General features: G+C 45.9%; 1 pseudogene; it reads right to left on the reverse strand.

The window, feature by feature from the left end:
- Nucleotides 1–607: 607 nt before the first annotated feature.
- LOC109773204 (F-box/LRR-repeat protein At2g29910-like) lies at nt 608–2,741 on the reverse strand (annotated as a pseudogene).
- Nucleotides 2,742–12,588: the final 9,847 nt, after the last annotated feature.

Raw genomic sequence — 12,588 nt, forward strand, 5'->3', positions numbered from 1 at the left:
ACAGCCTGACGACCGCGTTGACACAAGAGAGGGCCTCACCTTCGTGCATGCTGGACGGCAGCTCAGCATAACCCTAGGCTGGGCAGATCTCTTTTTGGAAAAAAGCAAAATTTATTTTATTTTTAGATAAATAAACATATAAGATCATGGGTCGAGTAGAGAGTTTTCAAAAGAAAGCCCTAGACTCCTCCTTCCTTACTCCAAGCCTCGCCGCCGCCTCTTCTAACCCACACTCCAAGCCCTAGATTTGCCTCATCTATTAATTAACATGTGAAAGACAAGGTAAACATAAAATACATACTCTCCAGGCGTTTACATTTCAGGAGACAACACAACCGTCGTGATATATTGTACTCTTCTAGCTAATAAATACATGACTGGGCTGCCCGAGAGTGGTATGTTGAACCACTACGGAAAATTATTTGTGCCAACGACCGGACCCTCTCCCTAAGTTGCTTGGCTATTGCTTCTTGCCCATCCCTGTATGTTGGGAAGAATCCCCCTATCGGAGGAGGTATTGGAACCATTGCGTCACAGTCCTTGCATGGATATTTACCATCTGTTAGAAGAACCGTCTTCAAGTCCGGAGCTCGACCCATTATGGTACTTACAAATAAAAAGTGTTGCTCCAGTAGGGGCCTAAAACCAGCAACTGAAACTCTTTCAATTGCCACTTGTTATAGCTCGTGAACCCAGGCATCTTCCATGAAGGTTTCACTCTCTGAGCACCATAACTTATTCTTGTTTTATTACTCTCCCAGCATGGATGTTCAAACATCTGCATTCAACCACCAACATCGAAATTGTGATGGGTATAGTAGGACTCCCAACAAAGCATGTTCTGCACACTATGGTGGTGTTCTTAAATTGAGTCAGAAACAGATAGATCTACGTATTCAAAATAAGAGTTGAAAAGGACGAGTTCCAACTAAAAGTTGAAAACAATGAGTAGAAGTACCTCAACGTCAAATATCACAACAGATGGAGGAGCTTCAAGGAGATTTAATGTCCATAACAAATCAAATTTAATAAAGATGCCATGAATAGACAGCTTCCTTAGCTTGTTGAATGCAGTGCAGAGTTGTTTTCCTTCTGGTTCCATCCAGAGCTGATGAACAAAGCAAATAAACAAAATAAAAGCAGACTTGTTGAATGCAGTAATGAGATGCTTCCTGGCATTTATAAATTATAAATAAAAGCAAATAACTTGGTCAAGGAATGAACCAGCAAACTAGAACAGTCCTAGTTCTGGCCCAACTTAAAGTTCATATACTTATACTAATGAAATAGCAGTCACAACATAAAAACACTTTGCTGAAATTACCTTTTCTCCTTGAAAGTTTAAGGTTAGAGCATTTGTGTTTGTTGCACCATGCAGAATCTGGCTTAAACTAAAGTCTAGGTGACGGAGAGTCGCATTAGAGACAAGGGACAATTCCTTGAGTGACGGGACATAACCAAAACTCAAGGGGGCCTCGCAAGAGAACCAAGACTGCCAGAGGACCCGCTCAAGTTTTGGAAGGCAGAGCACCTCAGCTCTTTTGAATCTGGAAAAAATAGACCTCTAGAACTCTGAGATTCGAATTTGGCGCATCGATCTTCCACACAGAATAGTCCTCGGTATTACAGTGGTTCAGACTAAGGTGCAGCAGTTGCTTGCAGCAGTCAAACAGGAGGTGATTCATGTCCTGGTCAGCGAAGCGAACATTGTGTAGCTGGAGCCTTGTGAGGCAACGAAGAACGCTAGAGAAGGCACTGAAGAATCCATTCACCTCACGAGCTTGCTGTACCATGACCTCGTGTTTGGAGTCCTTGGGCTCCTTCTCAGTTAAAATGGCGAGCTCCAAATCTTTTACCATCTCGCTGTCAATAGTGCTGCTGACTAGCAGGCCGATGTCACGCGAGTAGTTGCCCGTGAGATAGAGCTCAAGGCATAGCTGTTTGACGGTGCGTTCCCTGCGGGGCTGAGCCAAGAAGCTGCCAGTAGCTCTTGCCAGGGACGCCATTGCTTGATCAATGTGGCGTGCAGCTCCTCCGCATGGGGCACTAAGGAAGTCCGTGGCATGAAATTTGGGATCAGAAAGTAACCACGACAAGTTTCTCCACCGCGTTGACAACACGCTACTTCTTGCCGCCGTGGCAACGTCGACTTTCTCCAAGATAGAGATTAAGATGTCGTCGGTCAGCGCGCTGAGCCTGTCTTCCACACCTTTCTGCAACAAGAAAAATATATCATCCATTGATACAGTCAAGTCAACATGTTTTAGAAAAACCACGGTTTTAAAATGTTTGACATCAACAAATACCACAGTTCTATAAACCACAGTATCTCTAACACCGTGCTGCTCTTTTTAGTATTTGAGAAAGAGATCTCAACCTCTATTTTCTAAACCGAAGTGAGAAAAAACTGTGGTTTTTAGAAACTGATGAAGGTTTTAGATCATTATGGTTTTGAAAAAAAATGTGTTGTCGAACTAGGCCAGCAAAAGTAATTAATCGTTGCATCATCTCTAGCAAGAACATTGCATTCTTGTGGTGTGTAATATATCATTTATTTATAATTTGAATACATACATAGGAATAGGATAGCTGAATCTGAACAGTAGGTCGAAAGGCCGAGCGGGTAGCAAATCAAAAGGAGAAGCTAGCCAAGAAGTACTTACATGGCGGCGCACATTATTTGAATCTGACTTCATGCATAATACCCTCTGGGTCCAGGAAGCCCTGAACAGCGCGCTCATCTTTTATTTCCGGAGCACTCGTCTGTATTGATTCAGACAAGAGGATGAGACAATGGCGATGCTGCAAATCGGTCTGACCAGAGCCATAGGCAGAGAATCGCAGAGCCAGGCACTGGTATATTTACGAATATGTACGACGACCGACCTGGTAAGTCGAGGAAAATTGCAGCCTGTAAAAAGGATCGGGATCGAGGAAATTGTCACGGCCTTCAAAATCAACCGCCCCGTCCGTCTTGGCTGAAGGCCGGCAGCTGGTAAACGGATGCTCTTCCTCTCGCGGAACAATTCTGGTTGTAAACGGATACCAAGAAATCAGCTGTCTTGGATAGAGTTCGGGAGGTTAACGAGCAAAAGCCCCTGAAAATCAAGGGCAAATAGCTTCCATGCGACATCTTTGAGTTGAATTATCTCTCATGCGACGTCGTTGGTTGTAATGGCTCTCATGCGACGTCTCCCAGCGCAGAAATAGCTCAAGCAAGACAACCCGTTTACACGGCTAGTTGGCTGTTAGTTAGGCTGAGGTTTGGTTAGGACACTGGGGGTTATGTGCTCTGACTGATGGGGTCCACCTAGGGCCACGTAGTTAAGAGTCAACCGTCCACGACTCGACCGGTGACTGTATGACCGTGCTCGACTCGCCCGTGCTGGACTGAGCGAGCGGCGCCGCCATAAGCATCTTCTCCGGCAACGGTTTCTTCTCCGCGGTGGTGGAGCGCATTTCTCGGCAGCGGCAGAGCTATTGCGAGTGAGCCCGAAACCCTAGTCCCACTCCCCAGAATTTTGGGGGATTTGTGGCCTCATGCTGCCCCTCTGTTTCTTGGTGATTTAGAATCTCGATTGGATCCGGGGGTTGTTTCTTCTCCGCGGCCCGGTGGTGGAGCGCCTTTCTCGGCAGCGGCTATTGCGAGTGAGTATTTTCCAAACTCTAGTCCCATTCCCCAGAATTTTGGATAAATCTGTGGCCTCATGCCGCCCCTGTGCCCGTTTCTTGGCGTTTTAGAATCTCGATTGGATAGGAGCGCGGGGGCTGAATGAGATGGAGCGAGGAGACAATGCTTCAAATCGGTAATGCCGCCCTCTTTTCTCTTTTAGCTGTTATCGAACTCGATTTGGTAGTGACTGTCGCTTACACTACCGCCGTTGCCTTCCATTGACAAAACAGGGGAGGTTCAGGTTCTGCCACCACATTCGCAATTATAGTGGAATTTTTTTCCTGTAAAGCCAAGCTCAGTGATGGCAGTGTCCAAGACATTGATAGAGATACCACCATGAGGTTGGATGTCGAATTTGCAGATGTTGATCCCCAGAAATTGGAGAGCATGAAGGAGAAGGCCGTGGGCAATTTGGTGGAGAGAATTGGGGAGAGTATTGTTTGGGATCCAGAACAAGAGGTATCTCTGCAACGTTTCGATAACTATAATGGTGAATATGTGAGAATTGAAGATGGAGAATCCATGGTTGCTGAAATTGATCAGCAAGAAGGGTGGGCAAGCAAACAAGTAACATTTTATGCAGAGCTAATTGATCTGCAAACTCATTCCAGAGTTGGTTATGTGCCATCAAAGATGGCTGCACAGGTGGAAGATGACGAGTGGGTTTCACAAAAGAAGATGTTGGCATTGTTGACTGAACCGACTGTAGTAGCTGAAGATACAGGGATTGATGCAGATGGAGAGGAGGGAACCCATGGTGCTAGGAAGATTGTTGTTGACTGGAATGTAGTAGAGTTGAATGAAAAAACAGATTTGGTCATTACACCAATATCTGACATTGATATGGCCGAAATGTTTGGCATTCAAGTTGATGACAAAGATAAGGATAAGGATGACAGTTCTTTGTCTGCTGATGGTAACACAGGCCCTAGAAATGCAAATGAGGATGAAGAAGAGCTGATGAGAGAGGCTGCAGATGATGCAGATGATAATGAGCTGGTTTGTTTGTATGACAAAGAGAACCCAGTTATTGAGGTGGGAAAGTTGTGGCCAAGCATGAAGGAGTTTAGGATGTCTTTCAGGACCTATGCAGTGAAAAAAGAGTTTGATGCCAAGACTATGTGGACTGATCGAAAGAAATTTTATGCTCGGTCAAAGGTTATGATGGTGGTGCCAATCCTTGCAAATGGTACTTGTCTGCCAGACTACAGCCTGATGGAAGTACAGTAAGGGTAAATCAAATACCACACTAGCATACATGTATGACCACTTCACAGAGAGTTTCAAAGATGACATCACAGCTTTGGGTTACGGAGAAGATTACTCCTATTTTAGCCAAGACTCCAAACACTACTGCAAAGAGGCTTAAAGTTGACTTGGAGAAGCTGTACCCCATCCAGCTGCAATATACCACAGTGTGGAAAGCAAAACAAAGGGCCATGAAATCATTGTATGGTGACTGGGCAAATACATTTAGGATGTTGTATAGTTTTAAAGCAGAGGTGGAGAAGAGGTCACCTGGAAGTGTGGTGGAGATAGATACAGAGGTAACAGAGGATGGCAAGGTTTTATTCAGCAAGTTTTTTATGTGTTTGAAGCCTTGCATAGATGGATTCAAAGCAGGTTGTCGTCCATATTTGAGCATACTCATCTTTTTTGACTGGAAAGTGGAATTGTCAGTTGGCTGCATGCAATGCTCTAGATGGACACAACTGGATGTTCCCAATTGCAATAGGAATGTTTCAATCAGAGACAGAGGCATCATGGATATGGTTCATGATGCAATTGAAAAGATGCATAGGGCCAGTTTCTCCTTTGGCCATCCACACAGATGCATGTAAAGGGTTGGAAAATGCAGTAAAAAATGTTTTCCCCCATGCTGAGCAGAGGGAGTGCTTTGGACATATGTGGATGAATCTGATAAAAAAATTCAGAGGAGATGAATTTGGGCACATGTGGCCAGCAGCAAGATCCTACACCAGACAGACACATTCCTATCACCTTGGTAAGATATTGGCATCATGTAGTGATAATGAATTTGCTTCATGGTTGAACACCCACCATTCTCTGTTGTGGTATAGATCAGGTTTTAATACTGCCATAAAATGTGATCATATCAATAACAACTTGGCAGAAAGTTTTAACAACAAAGTGAAGGATTTGAAAGACTTGCCTGTGCATGACATGGTGGACCAAATAAGGATCATGATCATGCGTTTGTGGGAGTTGAGAGGAAAAATTGCTAATATTTTGGAAGGGGACAAGCTTCCAGCAGTGGTACAACAGGTGGTCAACAGGAGTAGAAATCTTTCACATCTATCTGTTGAGAAATCTTCCTTGTGGGGTGCTGAAGTTAGAGATACAAAGAGTGGCAAGAGGCATGTGGTAAATACTGAGTTGCATGAGTGCACTTGCCAAGAGTGGCAACACACTGGAAAACCATGTGAGCATTCCATACTTTTTGGCATCTAAACCCAGGTTAAATATGCACCCATATTTGCATGAGTATTATTCAGTACAAAAATTCAAAGCTGCATATGCAAGTCCAATTCCTGCACTGACTGACCAATCTCAGTGGCCTGAGGTGGAAATAGAATTTACCTTGTGTCCCCCTGTCACTAGAAGAAAGACTGGGAGGCCAAAACAGAGCAGATTCAAAGCTTGGTTTGAGAAAGGTGGTTGTAGTAAGAAGGGGAAAAAGAAAAAGGAAAAGAATGATAAGCCCAAAAGGGCTCAAAAAGGTAACAAAAATAGGTGCAAGTTGTGTGAGGTACTTGGGCACAGAATTGGTTCATCCAAATGCATCTACACTCCTCAGAGGCCAAAGTATGTTTATGTTACTGTTTTTGCAAGTTTTTGATTTTGCTACTTGTTCTAGTATCTAACCAAGTGAAATGCTTTATTTTTAGGAGGAAGCGTGCAGAAAAAGCCCCACCTCTTGTTGTTGAACAATGCTGGCCAGTGAAAAAAGCAAGACTCAATGGCTTTAGAAGGAAGAGCACTAAGCAGATAATGTTTGGTGACAAAGATATGGAGCAAACTGAAACTGTTACTGCTGAACATGAAAGTGTTTCTGTTTTGGACGATGTGATGCATACTGAATCTGTTTTGCAGGCGCTAGGGCAATCTGAAACTGTTGCAGATGAAGCAACTGTTGTGCTGCCATGCGAATCTGCTTTGACAGCTGTGTTGCCATGTTTGGAGGTTGTGCTGCCAAGTGTTGAGTTGCAAACTGAAGTAGCTGAACAATGTGTGCCATGTACTCAATCTGCAGAAGTGCAAACTGAAGAAGTGGGACATGGTCAGGTGCAAAAGTTGAGGGGGCCTAGTGGAGTTGGCAAGAAAACCAAGGGGCCAAAAAGCAAGAGCATCAGCATCAACAAACTATGCGCCGTGGAACCAAACGGTGGAAAAAAGGAGAAGAAATCGAGTGGTAGACGGAAGCAAAAGAAATAGAGTCAAAATCATTCAAATTTGATGTGAAAACTTAAGTTTGTTGTCATTTGATGTGAAAACTTATGTTCTTTCATGTGAAAACTTATGTGCTATGATGTTGATTTAACTTGAAATAAAATTCAAATTTGAACCTACATTCAAATTTGAACCTATCTCCAATATTTTTGGAGTTCATTTGTTTGTTCTGCGATGTTGCATTATTTTATGTACTATTATGCACTTTAGTTCATAAATCCAACCCTTTTTGTGAAGTCCAACTATATGCGCAGGTTTTTCATTTTTTAGATTTTTTTTGAATTAGTTATACATATTTGAATGTTCGGTCAAACCTTTCAAAACCCCGTTGACTGCCTCCAAAACCCATGTAACCCTAGCGCCAAATGTCCACCGTCGATCTAACCCTAATGCCAAACTGCGGCCGTCGGATAGGCCTTCTAGAAGGATTCCGCGGGGGCGATCCGTGGGAGCCCTGATTCTCCAATCTGATTGGCCACCATTTTTTTTCTCTGACGAACAAATAACGTTGAGCGGGGGAGCATCTCAGTGACCGTTGGGCCGAGCGGATCGGGCCCGGCATAGCCTGGCGTGCGTGCGCACGGCCGTCGAGAGGGGGGGGGGATGGGCTGCATGCGAGAGGGTCACTGACATGTGGGCCATCCCTGTCCCATGCATGCCATGCAACGACGTCGCATCCTAGCTATTCTATGCTCGTGAACGCTGGGACACAGCCTAGCCATTTGCATGCGGTCTTGCATGCACGCATCGACGCAGTAAAGCAGCGGCAGGGGCGCAGCGTATAGGTACGTCGCATCTAAGCTATTTTAACAAATGCATGTTTGAACCTGAGACACGGGACGAACGCGTCGGTGGTGCAGCTCCTTTTTCAGTGTCACGCGCGGATGAACGGGCCTATTTCCCACGCGGCGTCACCGCCGATGCAAGTCCACGAAACGATGCATCTCGCCTGTGCCGCCCGTGCCTCTTTGGATGCTCTGCCCGCCGTTTTTGAATTAATGTCCACAATTACTTATGCCAGCACGAACAGAGAAGAGAAAACGATCGAAGGCATCGTGTACATTAACTACGGCTGCAACGAGGCTATAAAAGGGCACCATTTCCTCATCCCTCTCACGCTCATCTCTCAAGCCTCCTCCGCTTCTTCTTTTCGAGCCAAATCCACCACTCGAGCCACCATGCAGTTCTACGACCCTACCTACCGTCGCCCTCGCACCGTGCCGGAGAGGGAGTACCCGGCCGGAGTCATCATCGAGAATAGCCTGAGGGTGTGGGCCATCTCAAGGTGGAGGGGCCCTAGAGAGTTGACTCGCTTCTTCCTCCAAGCCGGCTACCGCCACCTCCCTCCGGGCACTCCGCCCATGTTCCACCTCCACGAGCAGTACGATGGCGACGCCAACGGCATCGTCATCGGCCTCTACGTCACCTTCACCAACCCCTACGACGCTCACCACCTCCTCGGCCAGGTGTTCTGGTGTGGATGCGAGTTTATCGCGTTCACCACCTACAACATCTTCACCAACTTCCACCACATCTTCCCCCACCCCAACGACATGCACACCCTCCCCTACCAGATGCCGGAGAACGACGAGTGAGGGGCGCCGGCTAAGGAGGGGCCAAGGAGTTGTTCGAGTGCGAGTCTTTCTATCTATCTAGCTTGTGTTGTGTTGGTTGGGGCGTGTGTGCCCGTGTCTTCTAGCTATATGTCTAGTTTTAATTATTTTCCTTTCATGTTTTATGCACTATATGTTGTAAGGGGATGCCCCTCTATATGTTCTCTAAGGGGATGCTACTAGGGTACCCGATGCCCCTCTATCGTGCTATGTATTAATGTTTTTTCGGGCCTAAAGTTTCTCCATTGCATTTTATTTATGTGGCCATGTGAACTAAAAAATGCACTAAAACATGATCCAATCATAAAAGTTGTTGTTAGCACGTGTCTAGTTAATTATCTTCCTTTTATGTTTTATGCACTATATGTTGTAAGAGGATGCCCCTCTATGTTGTAAGAAGATGCTACTAGGGGCACACTAGATGTCTTCTTTTTTGAGAGGGGCACAACCTTTTTCGGTTGAAACACACGAGTAAAAACTAACACCATAGCACAAATCAAAAAAATTAAAAAATGGTGCTTTGTTGAAATAAACTAGAACCAAACAATTGCAACTTTTTTGGTTCACAAAGACTGCAAGTTAGACTGCTAACTAGAACCAACCTTTTGTTTTAGCCGAAACAACACGGGACCCTACCATCGGACACGATAGCTTGTGCATAAAAATAGCTCAAATAATTATCAGATGAGTTATCTAAAAAAAGATGACTGCAGGAAACTTAAAAATTGTGAAATGACCTAAAGCCGAAAAGATATATCGATGTCAATGACCGTGTGCACTTTTTTTTTGCACTAGCTACACTTCTTTTATCAATGGGCCTGTATATGTTCTATTTGGCCCTGCCTAACTTCTATATGGGCCTGGCCTTTTCGGGCAACTGTGGACGAACCTTTTTTTCCTTTTCTCCCTCTACCACTGAAACTGAAACTGATGACGAACTGAAGAACTGAAAAAACGGGGCCGAAACAAAGTGGAGAAGACATGCCGAATTCGTACAGCACAACACTTCTATTCAAACATCCATATCATTACGATTACAAATGATGCCCAATCTATTCACTTACGACTAATTATCATCACATAAACAAATGCGAGAGCAATTACACAAACATAAAAAAGTCCGGCCATCAGCCCCATCAAATTGCCCTGCTTCTGCAATTCGATGAGTTTCTTCATCTGCTTGTTCAGCTTCTTCAGCTCTGCCGTCACTCCTGCATCCCCCACAGTAGCACCAATGGAATGGGCGCCCCCAATGGAATTGCCAGATCCAGGGGCCCCAGATCCAGACGGGCCCGATCCAAACTTGCCCAACTTCTCCGCCTCCAACGGTAAATCGAGCTCCCCTGATGCACCCTCCAGTTGAATCCACTCTATGTACTCATCTAGCCACTCAAAATGGGTGCATTGCTTCAATTTCTGAAATTGGAAAGATGAACCCTAAATCCCAAATCCAATGAAAAATGGGCAAATATGAAATTGGGAGACAAAAACCAAAATTGGCATATTGAGAAGTAAAATCTCACCTTTCCCTGCTCTGGTTTGCTCTCGCATTTCACGAATTCCTGCCCAAGGTTGCCATTCTTGTCGGTCGTTGTGACTAGCCGCTTCAGGGGTGCAGTACGTGGGCATGCAGGGCACCTTGTCATGGGCACTGCGCCATAGCGCGACCATGAGCGGCGGGAGACTGAAGTGGAGCTCGACATTGCTAGGTCGCGGCCCGGAACGGCATTGCTGCGCGTCGTCGCCGGAGAAGAAGAAGAACAACGGTCGGGGAGGAGGGGAGGATGGGCTCGGGTGCTGCACGGCTCGGGGCACGGCTCGGTGTCCTCTTGTACCAATGCTGAGCTGGATAAGTTAGTGGGTCCCATGCTGTGGGTCCCGCTCACCTGACCAATGCTGAGCTGGATAAGTTAGTGGGTCCCATGCTGTGGGTCCCGCTCACCTGATTCGAGTTTTAAACATGTGTCTTTGGATTAGGCAGCAGTGTCGCACGGCAGCTATTTTTTCCAACGCAGATGTCGCATGAGAGCCATTTGAACCAACGATGTCGCATGAGAGACAATTCAACTCAACGACGTCGCATGGGAGCTATTTGCCCGAAAATCAAGCCTATCAGTCCGGCGCAGTTTCAGACCCTGCCGATGGCGCGAGGAGAGAAAGAGGCCATGCAGAAGCCAAGCGGAGCGAGGGCCTCACCTTCGTGCCTGCTGGACGTAGGGCGGCTCAGCACAACCCTAGACTAGGCAGATCTCTTTTTGAAAAAAACGCAAAATCGAGTAGAGAGTTCTCAAAAGCAAGCCCTAGACTCCTCGTTCCCTCAAGCAGATCTTTTTTTGGGCTGCTTACAGTGAGGCATGCGACTGTGGTGCTGGTAATTAGACTTGTTTTACAAGTATTTTGTTGCATGTGTGACTTGTTTTGCATAGTTGCTTTCTACATTCTGGGATGTGTTAAATTGTTGTCGATTTGATTTTTGTGTTGTGCTTTAGATGCAGCCAACTTAGGGCCAAAGTTTGACCCATTGTTTGGTGTTGCTGTGTCGGTGCCATTGAGATTGATGATGACGATGTGGTCACCCCAAAAGGTTGCAAGTCACAGAGGAGAGAAGTACCCCCGAGAGCCTACATTCGGAAGCGTATTGTAGAAATGGAAGGGCGAGCTGGATTATGAGCTTGTTCGAACACGAACACGTCACCGTGTACCTTCAACGCCGAGGGTGATGCACCGTAGCTCACGTCGAAGGAGACCCGTCTGGAAGCGCGGTACGGAAGCAATACGATAGGCGCTTTTCAGGACCCGAAACCCCACGCGCCCGGGAGGGACCCCGTCTGGACGCTTGGCGGCTATGGGCTGCCCTAGATCGGTTCGCCCGCCCCTAGAGCCTCGAGGATCGCTGCCCTTCAACACGAAGAACAAACGAAGAACGAGAGAGAAAGAACCAGCAAGAGATGCAAAACTAGGGTAAAAAGTAGATTGGTTTTGCGATTATGTGTTGTTGTTTAATCGGCCGTCACCTCTTGTCTATATAAAAGGTGGATGGACTTCTCGTACAAGAAAAGGACTTGCCTAGCTGTCCAAATCATCAAAACCTAATAAAACACGGAGTATTCATGACCTCCGGTCCGGATGTCCGGCTTAAGGCCCGGATGATCCGGCCAAGCCCAGTTTTCACACATCAGTACACTAATCAGTCTGTAAATTTTGCATACGAACTCGAATTAAGATGATTTTTATATGAAAATCAGCCGTTTCGACGAGACGCGCAATTTTTCTGTTGAATACTTTTTTATCAGAGGCCATCTTGATTGATTTTAGGGCGTGTTTTCTAATATTTGCAGCAGAAAAAATTATCCGGATTTCCGGACTCGTGTCCGGATCGTCCGGGCCTCATCCGGATGATCTGGGTGCCATCCGGATGATCCGGCTTCAAGGGTCCCGAAATTTATGGTTCTGTTGATTTACCCGGATGATAGCCCGGAAGTTTGGGTCATTCATCCGGCCTTCGGCCGGATGATCCAGATCCCGGCCCAGATGATCCGGCCAAATACTGATGTAGCACACTGTTTTGTCTGTAACTTTTGCATACGATCTTGGATTAAGACATTTTTAAATCAAAATCATCCTTTTCGACGAGGCAAAGAACTTTGCAGTTGTAACTTTTCCCATCCGATGTCATCTTGATAGGGTTTTGTGCCAGGCAAAAATCTGATGTCAACACATGCCCCCCTGTTTTTTTTGGCAAAGCTTGCGCGCCGAAAAATAACTTGCAATACGTTGGTCTAAGGACGATGTCAACATTCCATCGGTCATTTATATGCGCTTAGGGCGATA

Source organism: Aegilops tauschii, chromosome 2 (assembly GCF_002575655.3).
Source record: "Aegilops tauschii subsp. strangulata cultivar AL8/78 chromosome 2, Aet v6.0, whole genome shotgun sequence".
In the NCBI taxonomy this organism is placed as follows: Eukaryota; Viridiplantae; Streptophyta; class Magnoliopsida; order Poales; family Poaceae; genus Aegilops; species Aegilops tauschii.